We start from the raw sequence: 13,177 nt of genomic DNA on the forward strand, positions 1-13,177 counted from the left end.
GAGTTCATAATGGTTAAAAAAGAAAAAGATCTGAGACACTGCTTACCTGTCAAAGTTAAACCACCAGTACAAAGAAATGATTTCCAAACCACGAGATCCATCAGTTTAATAAATTGATTGATGTAATTTCTATACAAAACCAAGTGATGATCTTTTCAAAAAGAGACTGTATGTTTCGCAATTCGATTTTATTTGATTTCACCTTTAGTGATTCAGTTAAAGACACAAATTACATTAACTTTTACAATACATGAAAAATATTTTGTACTTTTCTTCGGTGCATCTATATTTTGTTCCTTTAATCAAGATACTGGCTAAATGTAAACTCTTTGAGTACGCATGAATTTTCTGTCTTATTTGCAGAAATATACTTTAAGTACCGCAACAAACTTTCATGTTGAAGCACGAAATTATATCCTTGGAGATGGTCCATACAGGGACAAAAAAATCCCAAACCCCACACCAAATATAGTGAATGGAAAGGTATTGGGTGCTATTGTATAGGTGGCAGCGATTTACCGTATTTTCCCTGAGTACAAATTTCGATAAATCACACTGTGAAATAAATTCGGTAATTTCTCCCGCCAAAACGTCGCAAAATATCACATGTATATCGATCCGCCGTTTACAAAATTTGAATTTTATGCGGAAAATGGCAACAAATAAGGGAGAAATCTACATAATGAATAGGATAATCCATTGGTCATCGTAAATAACCAAAATATAATCACTTGTGCCAAGACAGAACGCATTTAGATTTAACTCTTGCGCGGAACTCTTGTGTGCGGAGCAAGTTCCGCACACTCGTTAAATCAAGTCGTTCTTTGGCATTCGTCATTCACTCATTCCAATTAATTAGTTTATACATATTTTATTCAGCAATAATACAACGATTATACAATTAATTATCCTATTAGACGCCATACCAAACGAGAAAAGGCCACAAACAAACAAAAAAAAATAAATAAAATGAAACTGAATAGACTATTCAGCTGTAAATTGATTAAAGACATGACTTTTCTGCCTCTTGATTACTACTTTCATTTTTTTTTTATTTTGAATGAACTCAAATAAAATGTTGATGATGCTGGACGTATGTGAGTGCATGTGTGTTTGAATTTGTTTTTGAAAGTCCCTTTGAAAACGAGCGATTACATGCATTTAAATATAGCGTCTTAAATAGTTAATGTAAGTTCACCGAAAGATATTTATTGTAACCTCAGCAATTTTTTAACTATTGTATAAAAGGGACCAGTGATAATACAAAAATCACATGATAACACATCAAAACACGCGTTCTAAATTAAACTGAAATAAGTTGTAAATCCTACATATACGTACAAGTACAAATATAAAATTAAAGAGAGTGAAAAAATAAAATACATTCATTCTTGATAATTCATAATTGGACATGTATAGTTTGTAACGTTCGACTTCGAATAATTTTCCTGAGACTGTCATTCGATCAACTTACAAACACTATCTTCTAAAAATTAATTATATATGCTTACCCGTCACAGATGATGAACATGTCCAAAGAAAATTCTCATTTAAATAAAAAAAAAACTGTTTAATTATTGTTGAATTTCACACGTTAACATCTTCTATTTGATTGAAATGAAATATGCAAAATTCCTGCATACATTTATAAATGATATTTTATCTTAATCATCAGGCCATCTTTCATAAAACTATAAATTGAGGTTTACACATTTACTAATAACAAACGTTTGCATGAACAATCAGAACAAGGAACTCCTATGAGAAAACATGTAAAAGTGATATCGTATTAAAAGCTAAAAATATAAAAAAAAGTTTTCCGTAAAAATGACGCGTTGTTTACAGGTACGCCAAAGGTTTAGTTCGACAATAAATTTCTGCCGGTTACAAATAAAACATTACTAATTGAGGAACTTAGGGATAATTGATATATATCATGTTTGCAAGCTCATCTTTTACGTCACAGAGCCTTTCAACTTCACAAAAAAAAACTTGGACTTAAAAACAGTTTCTTCCTCTACACACAACGTTTTGAATTATGTTTACGATTTGATCTGCATTTGTAAAATAACGGGTAAAGACACAAGCCATTCCACAATTCATTTATTTCTCTAAATGTTGAGTATGGTAAATTTTAATACGCATATTTGTTTTAAAAATATATTGCGTGTTCTAAATGTACCATCGTAGAAATTTTGTGCAAGTTCATTCCGAAGTTTTCCACCAGGTCAAATTCGTGAAAGGACAGTCGAGGAGTGTCCGAGATTCCAAGAGATGTGCTGTTTATTTTTTATTAATTTTTTTTTTTTACAGGGTTTAAAATCCTTGGGTTGCTAGATTTGGTAAAAGTTTAAATAGTAATTCTATACAAAATCGAACTGTTTTTTTAGATTGTCTTTAAATTTCCCAGAGTAATGATAAACTGTTATGGTTTAGTCATAGTATGTATGAATGATATAACAATAATGTTACTATAACCAGGGGCGTTGGAAAATTTTGCTAATTTCATTCAAATTTTTGCCAAAAAGAGCTAACAGTTGTCTGAAGCCATCTCTGCCTTAAAAAAAAACAAATATCTGGAAATGTCTCTGATTGAAGCATGAGCCCATTTAGAACATTTAGAATAAATTCAGTACTTGAAACATTGGACAGGCGTTGAGCAGGTTTCATTTTTCGTGGACTTTCGGACATAGCCTTACCCATCGAATATTAAGATACAATCGTGATTTCAAGGATATTAAAATGCCAAATGGCGATTAGGATAATTCCATATATTAAAATACCCAAGGCAAATACAATGTATTCATTGAGATATAAGCACAATTCAGTGGGTCGCTTTCGTTCATATTTCTTTACGGTCAAACCATGGTCAGCGTATGATTTGTTGGTATATATATTATATTTGGTGATAAACAATACAAGTGTATCACATACATTTGTCCAAATTTTTATCTACGAGAAAACTAAATCCTAGTTACGAGATTTTTTATAGGTTACTATCAACGATTGATCCGGGGACATTTGTCCTTGAAACTTGACGAATACCAGTTTGTCAATAACAAGTTACAAAAGTAAGACCGTGCTGAATCAACAGAACAAAAACGAGGACAAATAAAGCGAAACACGTGAAAATAGAAAAAAAAACTATATCCGTATCGCTTTGATTGGTGACTTGTGCACCCTTACTTCAAGTCTGGTTTGTGTTCCATGGTAGAAAAGTCTCACAGGTCTCTTGAAACAACCATAATGATTACTGGAGATACAGACGCCAGGCGCTAATCTATCATAACATGTAGTCGGCCGTGTAGTTTACAGATTTGTCATAACTTTAGAAAGGTTCATTTGGTAGTACATGACCCTACCATTTAGGTTATGTGGTCTTGACATCATTAACACGTCAATATCTTGTAAACCATATAAAAACAACAAAGCCCCCATTCACCAATTGTAGACGTATTGTATGAATTAATTTTAACTTGTTTTACCCCGTTCATTGACTCCATAAAACATTTTTTTTGACAATATAAAGTACACTTCCTGACAAAATATGTAAATATGTGGAATTCACACCTTGACCTTTACTCTTTTCCTCATTATTACTTACTAGCATTGTTGTAAATAACTTATGAACAAAATTAAGTACAAATTACGTTCAAAGCTTTAGGATAGTGTGTAAATCGCTTCCGTGGCCTCACGGTAGCGTGCTAGCCTCGAGCACCGGTCGAGTAATACTGAAGACCTCAAAATCGTGACTCCTGACATCAACATATACAAGATAACGAGATGGGTGATTCACTGGGGTCAGAACAATGCGTTCGGGTGAGATGATACGCCTTCCTACATGCTAATACACCTGTGAAATAGCACGGCTTGGTTTCGTATAACGGGAGGAATGTTTGATTGATTAAACAATTTCGTTCTGAAATGCATGAAATATCTGACAGTTGATAAACTACAATCAATCAATCAATCAATCAATCAATCATTTATGACCGTTGATAAAGCCTGAAATACGAAAATCATCACTCGGCCTGTAAATATAACAATTAGAGTTTAATAACATTTAATGGTTGAAATCATCACTGTACTTTACCAAAGAGACATTGTCGGTCTTCATTTGTTGACAGATGTACAATTTACTATCACAGCTGATGTATTTAGAAAAAAAGTACATTTCATTATAAACAAACGACATCATGTTGAATTCAGATATTCAGGCACATTCTGTATATATTGTATTTTCACCCTAAATCCTAAATACAAAGATATTGTAATAATGCGATTTATTATCTCTGCTATCATAAATGTTTCTTTTTCAAAGCAAGCCCACAACCAACGAAAAAAATGGGAACTACTTATCATGCATAGTGTACTGTGCTTACACCAAACACGGGGATTAATGAAATGTGATTTGCATAAAGGGACGGGGTTTGGTACCGAGAGCGAAGTATACCTTTGCAGAGTTCGGATAAAGCTACTTATATACGTATGCATATATCAGAACGGTGTAGATCATCAGATTGTAATACTGTATACTTGTACATGTTCATGAACAAAATGGAATCTCGTGGTACATAAATTACAAATGTGTTCTTAAATTTGCAATGATTGCCACAATAAATAAATTAACTGCAATAATGCTGCTTCCGGTATATTTAACAGTAATAGATAACGACAGATGATGTGTGACCAGAATAATTTATTTGAGTGTCACATCGCGTCAGACAAAGTTTCGAGAATAATTTTAAAATTAAATAGCATTCGTTATAAGAATCATGCAAATTCTGTAATGTGTGATAGAGCCCCAAAAAAGGCTGCATATTTTTATTTTTTGTTATTAGTTATAAGTAATTTTATGGGTCAATACATATGACGTAACTTATAATTTTTCTGGTAGGAGATAATTCACATAGAAAATCAAATAGTTTCTATTGTATTTCAGAGTCATTTGCAGAGTTATCTCCCTTAATTATTCCATACATTCTATATGATTTATATCTTGAGCCAAAGAGCTATATGGGAAGCCACATGTTTTGCATGATCCATTTTAATTCGTTCTTCGTAAGCAATTTTGGTAAGGTGTATTTTATTAAACCATTCCCGTGGTCTCTGGTCTAAGAGTTCAACTAGAATCTTATTGCTGGAAATATCTGCCAAGTCCGACTTTAACTGACACGTTCATTGTTGGAAACATTGTCAAGCAGCAGGCCTTCACAATTGTTAATTTTCAGTAAGTATTTTTGTGCAAAAAATATTAATGTATCCAATCTTATTAATAGCCGATCTGGAATCGTCCCCAGTTTTTTAATATTTTCTCCATTGAGCTTAAGAACCTTGGAAAAGAGTATGAAAGACCACACTGAGTCAAAAACAATGATTAAATTAATTTGATAAACAATACACAGGTGCGGACCCAAGGACTGGCGTGTCGGGTGTACGCCCCCTAAATTTATAAGAAAAAAAATTTCACCATAAGTTTCACCCCATAATATTGTTTTGCCATGCTTTGCACGGCATTTGATTTAGTTAACGCCCACCCTAAACTTAAATCCTGGATCCGCCCCTGATACCCTATCAGCCTGGATCAAAATTTGTGCTGTATATATACATAGAAATAACTTGAAAAGAAACGACACATTTGTGTTACCTACAAATAATTATACAATGTATACCTATGAAATCGCTACGTATATTCGCCAAACGAATTTGGAAGTGTTTTAAGAAATATAACAAAATTCTAAAACAAACAAAATAACAAAAACAAACAAAATACATACAACGAATTATATTAAAGTTAAATAAAAAGAAGTTGAAAATGAGGCACAGACAGTGTCTGACCTTGGCCCTGAGTAAGGACAACGCAGATTTGATTTCATCAACAACGAGACCTTGTCACAGTACATAGTGCGTAAAATACCAAATTAATGCGAAAGGATATGATAAGAGAAAAAAAATAGTGGTAATAAGAAATATGGGCATATGACATTATCTATTTGCATAAAACTTCTCTTACTGTTTTTCTGCTTAAATATCAGGCAGATACGATATTTTGTTATGGTTATAGATGAATAATTTAATTTATATGTAACACTCCTCCTGATTGGATAAAAAAAATATACATTATATATATTTATCTATATATATCTCATGTAGACCAAATTTTGTAATGTGACTGTGACGTCATCAACTTTTTTTGCTGATTTATCCTGTAAATTTTGATACGAAAATTAAATTATAAGGAGTGACTATTATACGCTTTCGGCCGACTTGGAATAACCTCAATGCCCATCGTGCACACTTATATAACAGTAATTCCAGAACGATTTTAAGATTATTTGCATGAAATCTTAAGATAACTATAGAAATGCATTCCTTTGTAAGAGTAATTAAGGGAAACCGGATTGGAGCGGATATCAAAAGAATATTTTCCAAGAAAAAGACTAGATAGGGAAAATAGACACATACAACAAAGAGCAACAAATAACCAAAATAACGTATACAAAGAAACAAAAATAAATGAGCAACTCCACCTAAAATCTGGAGTCATGGACCAGTTTCACCGGTAAGCCCCCTCTGCTTAAAATGGAACCTGTCCGTTCCAAACACATGCTTATTAATGTAAGTCCTGCGTGTTAGTTTCAATGTATATTTACAAAGGTCTAAATCTTAACAAAATCTCAACCCCCAAAAAGTGAGCGGTTGTTTATATGTTTCACTGTGTTATACAATTTAAACTAATATATATATTACTGCCTGCATGACTTTAATAAACAGCTACACTGCGGTTTAAATGAAGTTCATGGTCTCCTCGCACTAACAATTTAAAAAATAAAAGATCATTATCATGAAACCTCATTTATCCTTTTCTCGGTGTGCTAAATGAATAAGACGCCCGGCAAAGTTTGTGAAAGTACAAAATTCGACTGCTTTAAGATGAAATAATTAAGATGGCCGAATCAGCCAATAAAATAAAGACTTGATAGGAAATGAAAAAGATAATGTAGGTCGAAATACTGATGTCCCAAACGGCAAGAAATTCGTGGACAAATTACACCAGGAACATAAAACTAAAAAAAAGCTTAGTTAAATAGCGGTACCACTTCCCCTCCCCAAAAACCATAATTATAGAAAACCCAAAACCCATTCAATAGGAAGACCATTGCCCCATCTGATGAAGAATGTGTAAAAGTTCCATCGAATTGCATTCAGCAGTTTCGAACGAAATACACTGTATATAGCTGCGGATAGGAACTGGGGTCGGACGGACGAACGGACATACGGACGAACGGACATACGGACGAAGTGCATGGTCACTATATACACCCGCTTTAGTCAAGTGAATAAAAATAACGACACTGGTCCGTCGTCGAACATATGTCCGACAGTGACTGACAGTGTCCACTTTGACATTTTGAGTGCAACTCAAAAGTAATTAGTCTGAAGTAACGCATAAAAGCATCTTCTGCTTGAAATTTATGTATGCAGGGGCTGTTTTTATTAATATTCCCGAAGCTCTGTAAGACGTGTATCGTGCTCACACAGGCACAATTCTTTAGTTTAAATGTATTTTAGTGGTAATATTATTTGCATTTAAGTGCATTCGAATCAAGTTTGTACTAGTAAAAACTTTATAAGAATACACATGTCACTATTTGAAAGCGGATTGTTACAACATTTTAACTAAATTTTTAATTCACATTAATACCACGCTTTTGAACCGCGTCTACGCGATTCAACAGCAGATTACTGGACCATATCGGCCGACAATTAGCTTCTTGAAAATTCTAGATACGTGTACAGTTATAACTTTATTTGAAAACTATACTAGTCACCAGAAAAACGAAAAATATCCACGCAATCATTCTCCATTACTACTTAAAGCAATGCATATACTATTACGCACAACGCTCTTGTCAAAACAAGCCAAGGGAAGTTATTTTTTTTTTCAATAACGTTGTTTCTAGTTAATTCAGAACAAACTCAAAACCCACTACTTGTAACTTTTGAAAATTTGCAAGAAAATTTTCCTTTTTTGCAAAAAAATTTACCGGGTCCTGAAGTTTTGATGGTCAAATACAGGACTCTATCAAACAACAGACAAAGCCCAAGAAGGTATATCTCGAATACTTCCATTGATAAAACAAATAAGCATACATAAATTTGTTAATTCTATTTTTAATACATTTATTCGTTTTGCTTCTTTGCTAGTATATCAAACTCTTTCCATGCACGTTCTATTTAAAATTATATCCATTGGCGGATCAAAAAAAGGGGTGCAGGGGGTTGACATCCCTCCTTCATATTGAAAAAAAATGTCATTTTCAAGTGTAAAATTGAGAAAAAGATGGTAAATAATGTCCTAGCATCCCTTTCTCTAATGAGCCCGGCTGGCAACCCCCATTTTCAAAGTGTTTGGATCTGCCCCTGATTATAATCACTATTGAACACATTCTCTCGTTATAATTCTTCACTGCTTTTGATTAGCAAACTGTGGATAATTTGACATATAATAGTCCTGGGGAAAGCACGTTATAAAGCAAATTCTAAGTAGCAAAACTTAGTTGCAGTGCGCAAAATTAAACCTAAGAAAATAAAGCGTTATGCAACTCGTGCATTTTAAGCATTCGCTACTCATTTCTGTACACTTTGAAACCGTCAGCATACTGCGATGACGGAAACGACTATAATTCGATTGAACATACAAATGTTCCTTCAGCTCAAAGTATATTCGTAAACTGAAAAATTCACATACAGCAACAATTTTTTATAACTACACTCGAAATACAAAGTGTGTTACCAGTAAATGTTAATCTGAAATAGTTGATTAAAGCATTGGTAGTAAGACGTTAATATGAAAACCTTGGGAACATTTATAAACAAATTTTTGGTATCATCTGAGTAAAAATGATCGATTTGGCAAAAAGATTCTTTTTAAACATCACCATTCCCTTCAATCTGACTTACCTTTAAACACTACCGAATCAGTCCGAAAAGTGTTATCATAATATTTTCTTCTTGCTCACACCCCTCTATTTAAATACAGTTAAAGTCCTTCTACACTTATAGATATCCGTTTTCTCACCCTATTAGATGTACACCAACGCCAAAAGCCACATGTATGTTTCCTTTGTCGTTCTTGCAAATCATCTATTAATATAAAAAAGGCAAGAAAACAGAAGTTTAAAATGAGGATAAGAAAGAATTTACAGCCCTTAATAACTTCTAACTCACATTTATACACATTTCCATGTTCCATTTCAACCCACCAAGTACTGAAAACTATTTCTTTGAATTATTAAAAAAAAACAAATAAAAAGAAGCCAAAAAAAAAACAAAACAAAAACAAAACAAACATGCAAACAAAATATGAAACAAAACAAAAAATAAAAAAATAACACGAAGTTTTGTCTTTCTGTTTATTTAGTTTTGACAAGTTCAACGATTTCCCGCTGTGCATTTGGTTTCTCAGCATTCTTTTATTTCATACATCACACGGAAATTCTTTCCATATTCTTATTTACAAACCATCTGAAAGAAATGGAATTATCTGTCGCAGCATCAAATCTGTCGATTTTTTTCGTTACAATAGAGTCCGTTTCAAGGATTTCCGATGGGTACGTAAATAGAATTGAGGGCAATACAATATATTTGGGCATAATTTGTGAAAATCAAGATTTCAGTCATTTTTCTCCAATTATAGGATTTTCGTGTCGTACGCCGGGTCCGCATCTCTATGAATCAGTTCATTCATGTTGAGAGTCTCGAAGGAAATTACATGTACCAATAAAAAAAAAGCGTTGGAAAGATGGAGACAGGTCCAGGGGGAGGGGGTTGGGACCACCTTTTTGTGATATTTTGCCAATTTCTTGCAATATATGAGCAATTTTGAACAAATAATAATCTGGACCCAACTTTTTTTAGAATTTCTAGATCCACCCATGGGTTCATAGACACTGTATCAATATGTCTTATCATGTACATATCATTTTAGTAATGCAAATGTACTATGGGGAAATATCCATGAGACCTTAGTACCCTTGTAATTTATAGACAAGAATTTGTATTCTGTCGGGGTTACAATCAGTATATATAAACATAAGCGCAGTAGAAATTTTGTCGACTCTGATAAACTATAATAAAAGGACATCAGTGCATCGGATCCCATAACGAATGGAACAGTTAACTTTGGGGGGAAAGTTGGTCCCTGGTGGATTGGATTATCAATACTTGATAGTTTATTGGACGACTAACTTTCTTTAATTTACCATTTATTTTACATTTTCGAAGTTTTCAATACTGTACCTAAGAATTGTCATTTAACCAAAGGAAGATCAACTATATATCCTGAAGTTTACTAGATTATTTGCTGTAAAAGTACACCTTGCATGTACAGAGACTGGCACGTTATATTACATATATCGAAAATTAAACTTTAAAAAAAATATGACAATTATATATTTTCAAATATCGGGATTTCGGGATGAAATATGACTGTTCAAGGTGACCATGGGTTTTCAATGAAGGACGAAGAAATGCTCAGACCACCGGGCAGGATGCAGATGTCAAAACAATATTATGGTATTATGTAGCGAAATAGTTGCCCTGATAGGCTTCAGCGACATTGACAATTACCAGTTCATAAAGGTATGCGTCCCTTGTTAAAACGGGAATAAAGCAACTGATTATAAGTTACACATACGCACAAACAAGGAGAAGGACTACCAGCAGTACTCAGACAGTTTCCATGTAAAGACTATGAGCGAATCAATGTTAATACCAACAAATGCTATCTTACCCGTCAGGTACATGTACTAACAAATGTATTGGAAGTACATTTGTACTTATTTAAAAAATTAGATACATGATGTATGTGTAACATTCAATGTATACAAGTAGTATCCTGTATGAAATACTTTCCACCTAATTGTTCTGAGAAAATATGTACACTAATACATGCATTAAAGGTACATATTCTAGTACATTTGCATTCATCTATATGCTGTATATAGAGGGTTTTAATTGAGAGAATTGAATGAATCAATGGGTAAACTGTTCTGTGTGTTTGTTGTTTCAGTTAATTTTTAGCTCACATTAAAGAGAGATTTTAATAACAGTCTTTGTTAGAATCATGCAAGATTTGTTATATATGATATACACTACTACAAAGAAGCTACAATTTTAATTTTGTTATTAAGTTCGTTTTGGTCTATATGATGAAATGTATAATCATTCATTCCAATCTGTCTACTCTAAGGAGATAATCAACGTGGAAAATCCAATAGTTTCTAGTGTATTTTAGTGTCGTTTACAGAATATCTCCCTTAATTTTGAATTCTTTAGTACATTCTTTATAATTTATATCTCCTATACACAGGGATTATATAAAAGCTACATGGTAATATCTGTTAACCATGAAATTTTAAACAAAATATCAAAAATAAAAATATGTAGGCTTTCCAACCATGAATCATATTTAGCATGATTCTTAGCTGGAGTACTACTTAATGTATTATGAAACTAGTGTAAACCCATCCCAGCTTTCATGTCCATGTCCACAATCAGAAGATGTCTTAATGTCGTTTTTTTATTACACAATTGGTGTTAAACGATGCAGTTACAAATTTCTTGGAATCCATTAGAAACTGCTTAATCTAAATTTGTTGGCCATGGCAATTACCTCAAATGCAGTTACTTCATATAGATGTTTATGAACCTGTACGCATGCTGGACATGTAAATCCCCTAGTGGATGTAATGAAAAAGAACTTGGAGTGCTTTCGTATTGAGCACATTTAAATCTAATGAATTGTTTTTAATATCTTGTTTCATTATTAAACTGAATAAATTACAATTAAATTTAGTTTTTAACTTTAAATATAAATTGCTGCTGTTGTTATTTCAATGAAAAACTGATTAAAGCTACAACAAAACGATAGATCTCATTATCATATCATGATACAAACAATAGATATCATAGTACTCATTAAATAATTATATACGTCAGCAAAAAACCAAACCATCAGACTAAATTTCGAATGATTCATAGCTACTTGTATAAAACCAATTCTACCCCACCCATTCCATACAATAAAAGTCATATGATAGGAAGGCAATGCTAAGTGATTATATACTGTAAACGTATTAATTTTCACGGATTATTTCAAGTGAGCATATTCGTGGATATCAATTTTCGCGATTTAAAATCTTTACATTATATTATGTTAAAATAAATCTCGCGAATACTGTGTTTCGCGAATTTCTGTCCATCGCGATTATAGCGTAAAATCAGTACGTTTACAGTAGTCATCTGAACAATGGGACCATTCCAAAACAATAACGGAACATGGCCTCAAGAGCAAAGAGAATGGACGTTGATGACAAAGAAGACGTAACAAAATTCTTTTTCAGTAGCCCGTAGTAGAACAGTCAGAATATTCACATAATGATGTTATTGTGATGAAAATATAGATACGGTAAAAGGTAAACGTTTCAAATGTTTCAAAGATAACAGCAGTTGGTGAGGCCAAATAAATCGTACCTCTGTTTACATGTCAGAAAAATAATGGGATGGTAGGTTTATCTAATTTACTCATCTTTCCCCAAATTTCATAGAAAACAACCTCAAAAACATCTTATTGACCAACCTGACTACCAGACTACCATCTATTAAATGTTGGGTCGTTTGGTGGTACTTGTTATTGTTTGTTATCTTGAAAATAAGTCAGTCAGGGGTCAAGGCATGAGTAGGTCAGGAAACAGGAAACAGAATTATAATTTCATTTTGCCTGAATCAAAACGTGGCATTCCTGAACGTACAATGGGAGTACAAAACAAATGTTGTAATGCAGTACGTGCAAAAATTGAATTCACTTTGTGGTACAATTTCAAAAGATTCAAGTACTCGTTTACTCATTTACTCGAGTAACTGTCCAGGTATGAAGAAAATGCTTTGTTCTGGCACCCTTATTCCTGATTAGTTCTAAGTCACAACCCCCACAATCTGTCCCAACCTTCCATTTGTGGTACCACAGTTCATATAGATCAATTCAATGATACTCAAGTATTTGTCTGGACAGCAAAATGTCTACTGATGCAAAAACAACAATGACAACCCCATAAAATTATACAACTGTAATATCATACAATCATACAAAAGATTTTGCATTTCTAAGCTGTGT

The 13,177-nt window shown here is 33.0% G+C and overlaps 1 protein-coding gene across 1 annotated transcript in view; it reads right to left on the minus strand.

Annotated features, from left to right (window-relative positions):
- LOC148601954 (neprilysin-1-like) overlaps positions 1–9,116 on the minus strand; it is a 44,099-nt gene extending 34,983 nt beyond the window's left edge. The window contains exon 1 of the mRNA XM_088554988.1: positions 8,965–9,116. The gene's annotated coding sequence lies outside the window, so the exon portion shown is untranslated. The remainder of the gene's footprint in view (positions 1–8,964) is intronic.
- Positions 9,117–13,177: the final 4,061 nt, after the last annotated feature.

Source organism: Perna viridis, chromosome 12 (genome assembly GCF_037379345.1).
Source record: "Perna viridis isolate PV_CMFRI_1.1 ecotype Kerala chromosome 12, ASM3737934v1, whole genome shotgun sequence".
Lineage (NCBI taxonomy): Eukaryota > Metazoa > Mollusca > Bivalvia > Mytilida > Mytilidae > Perna > Perna viridis.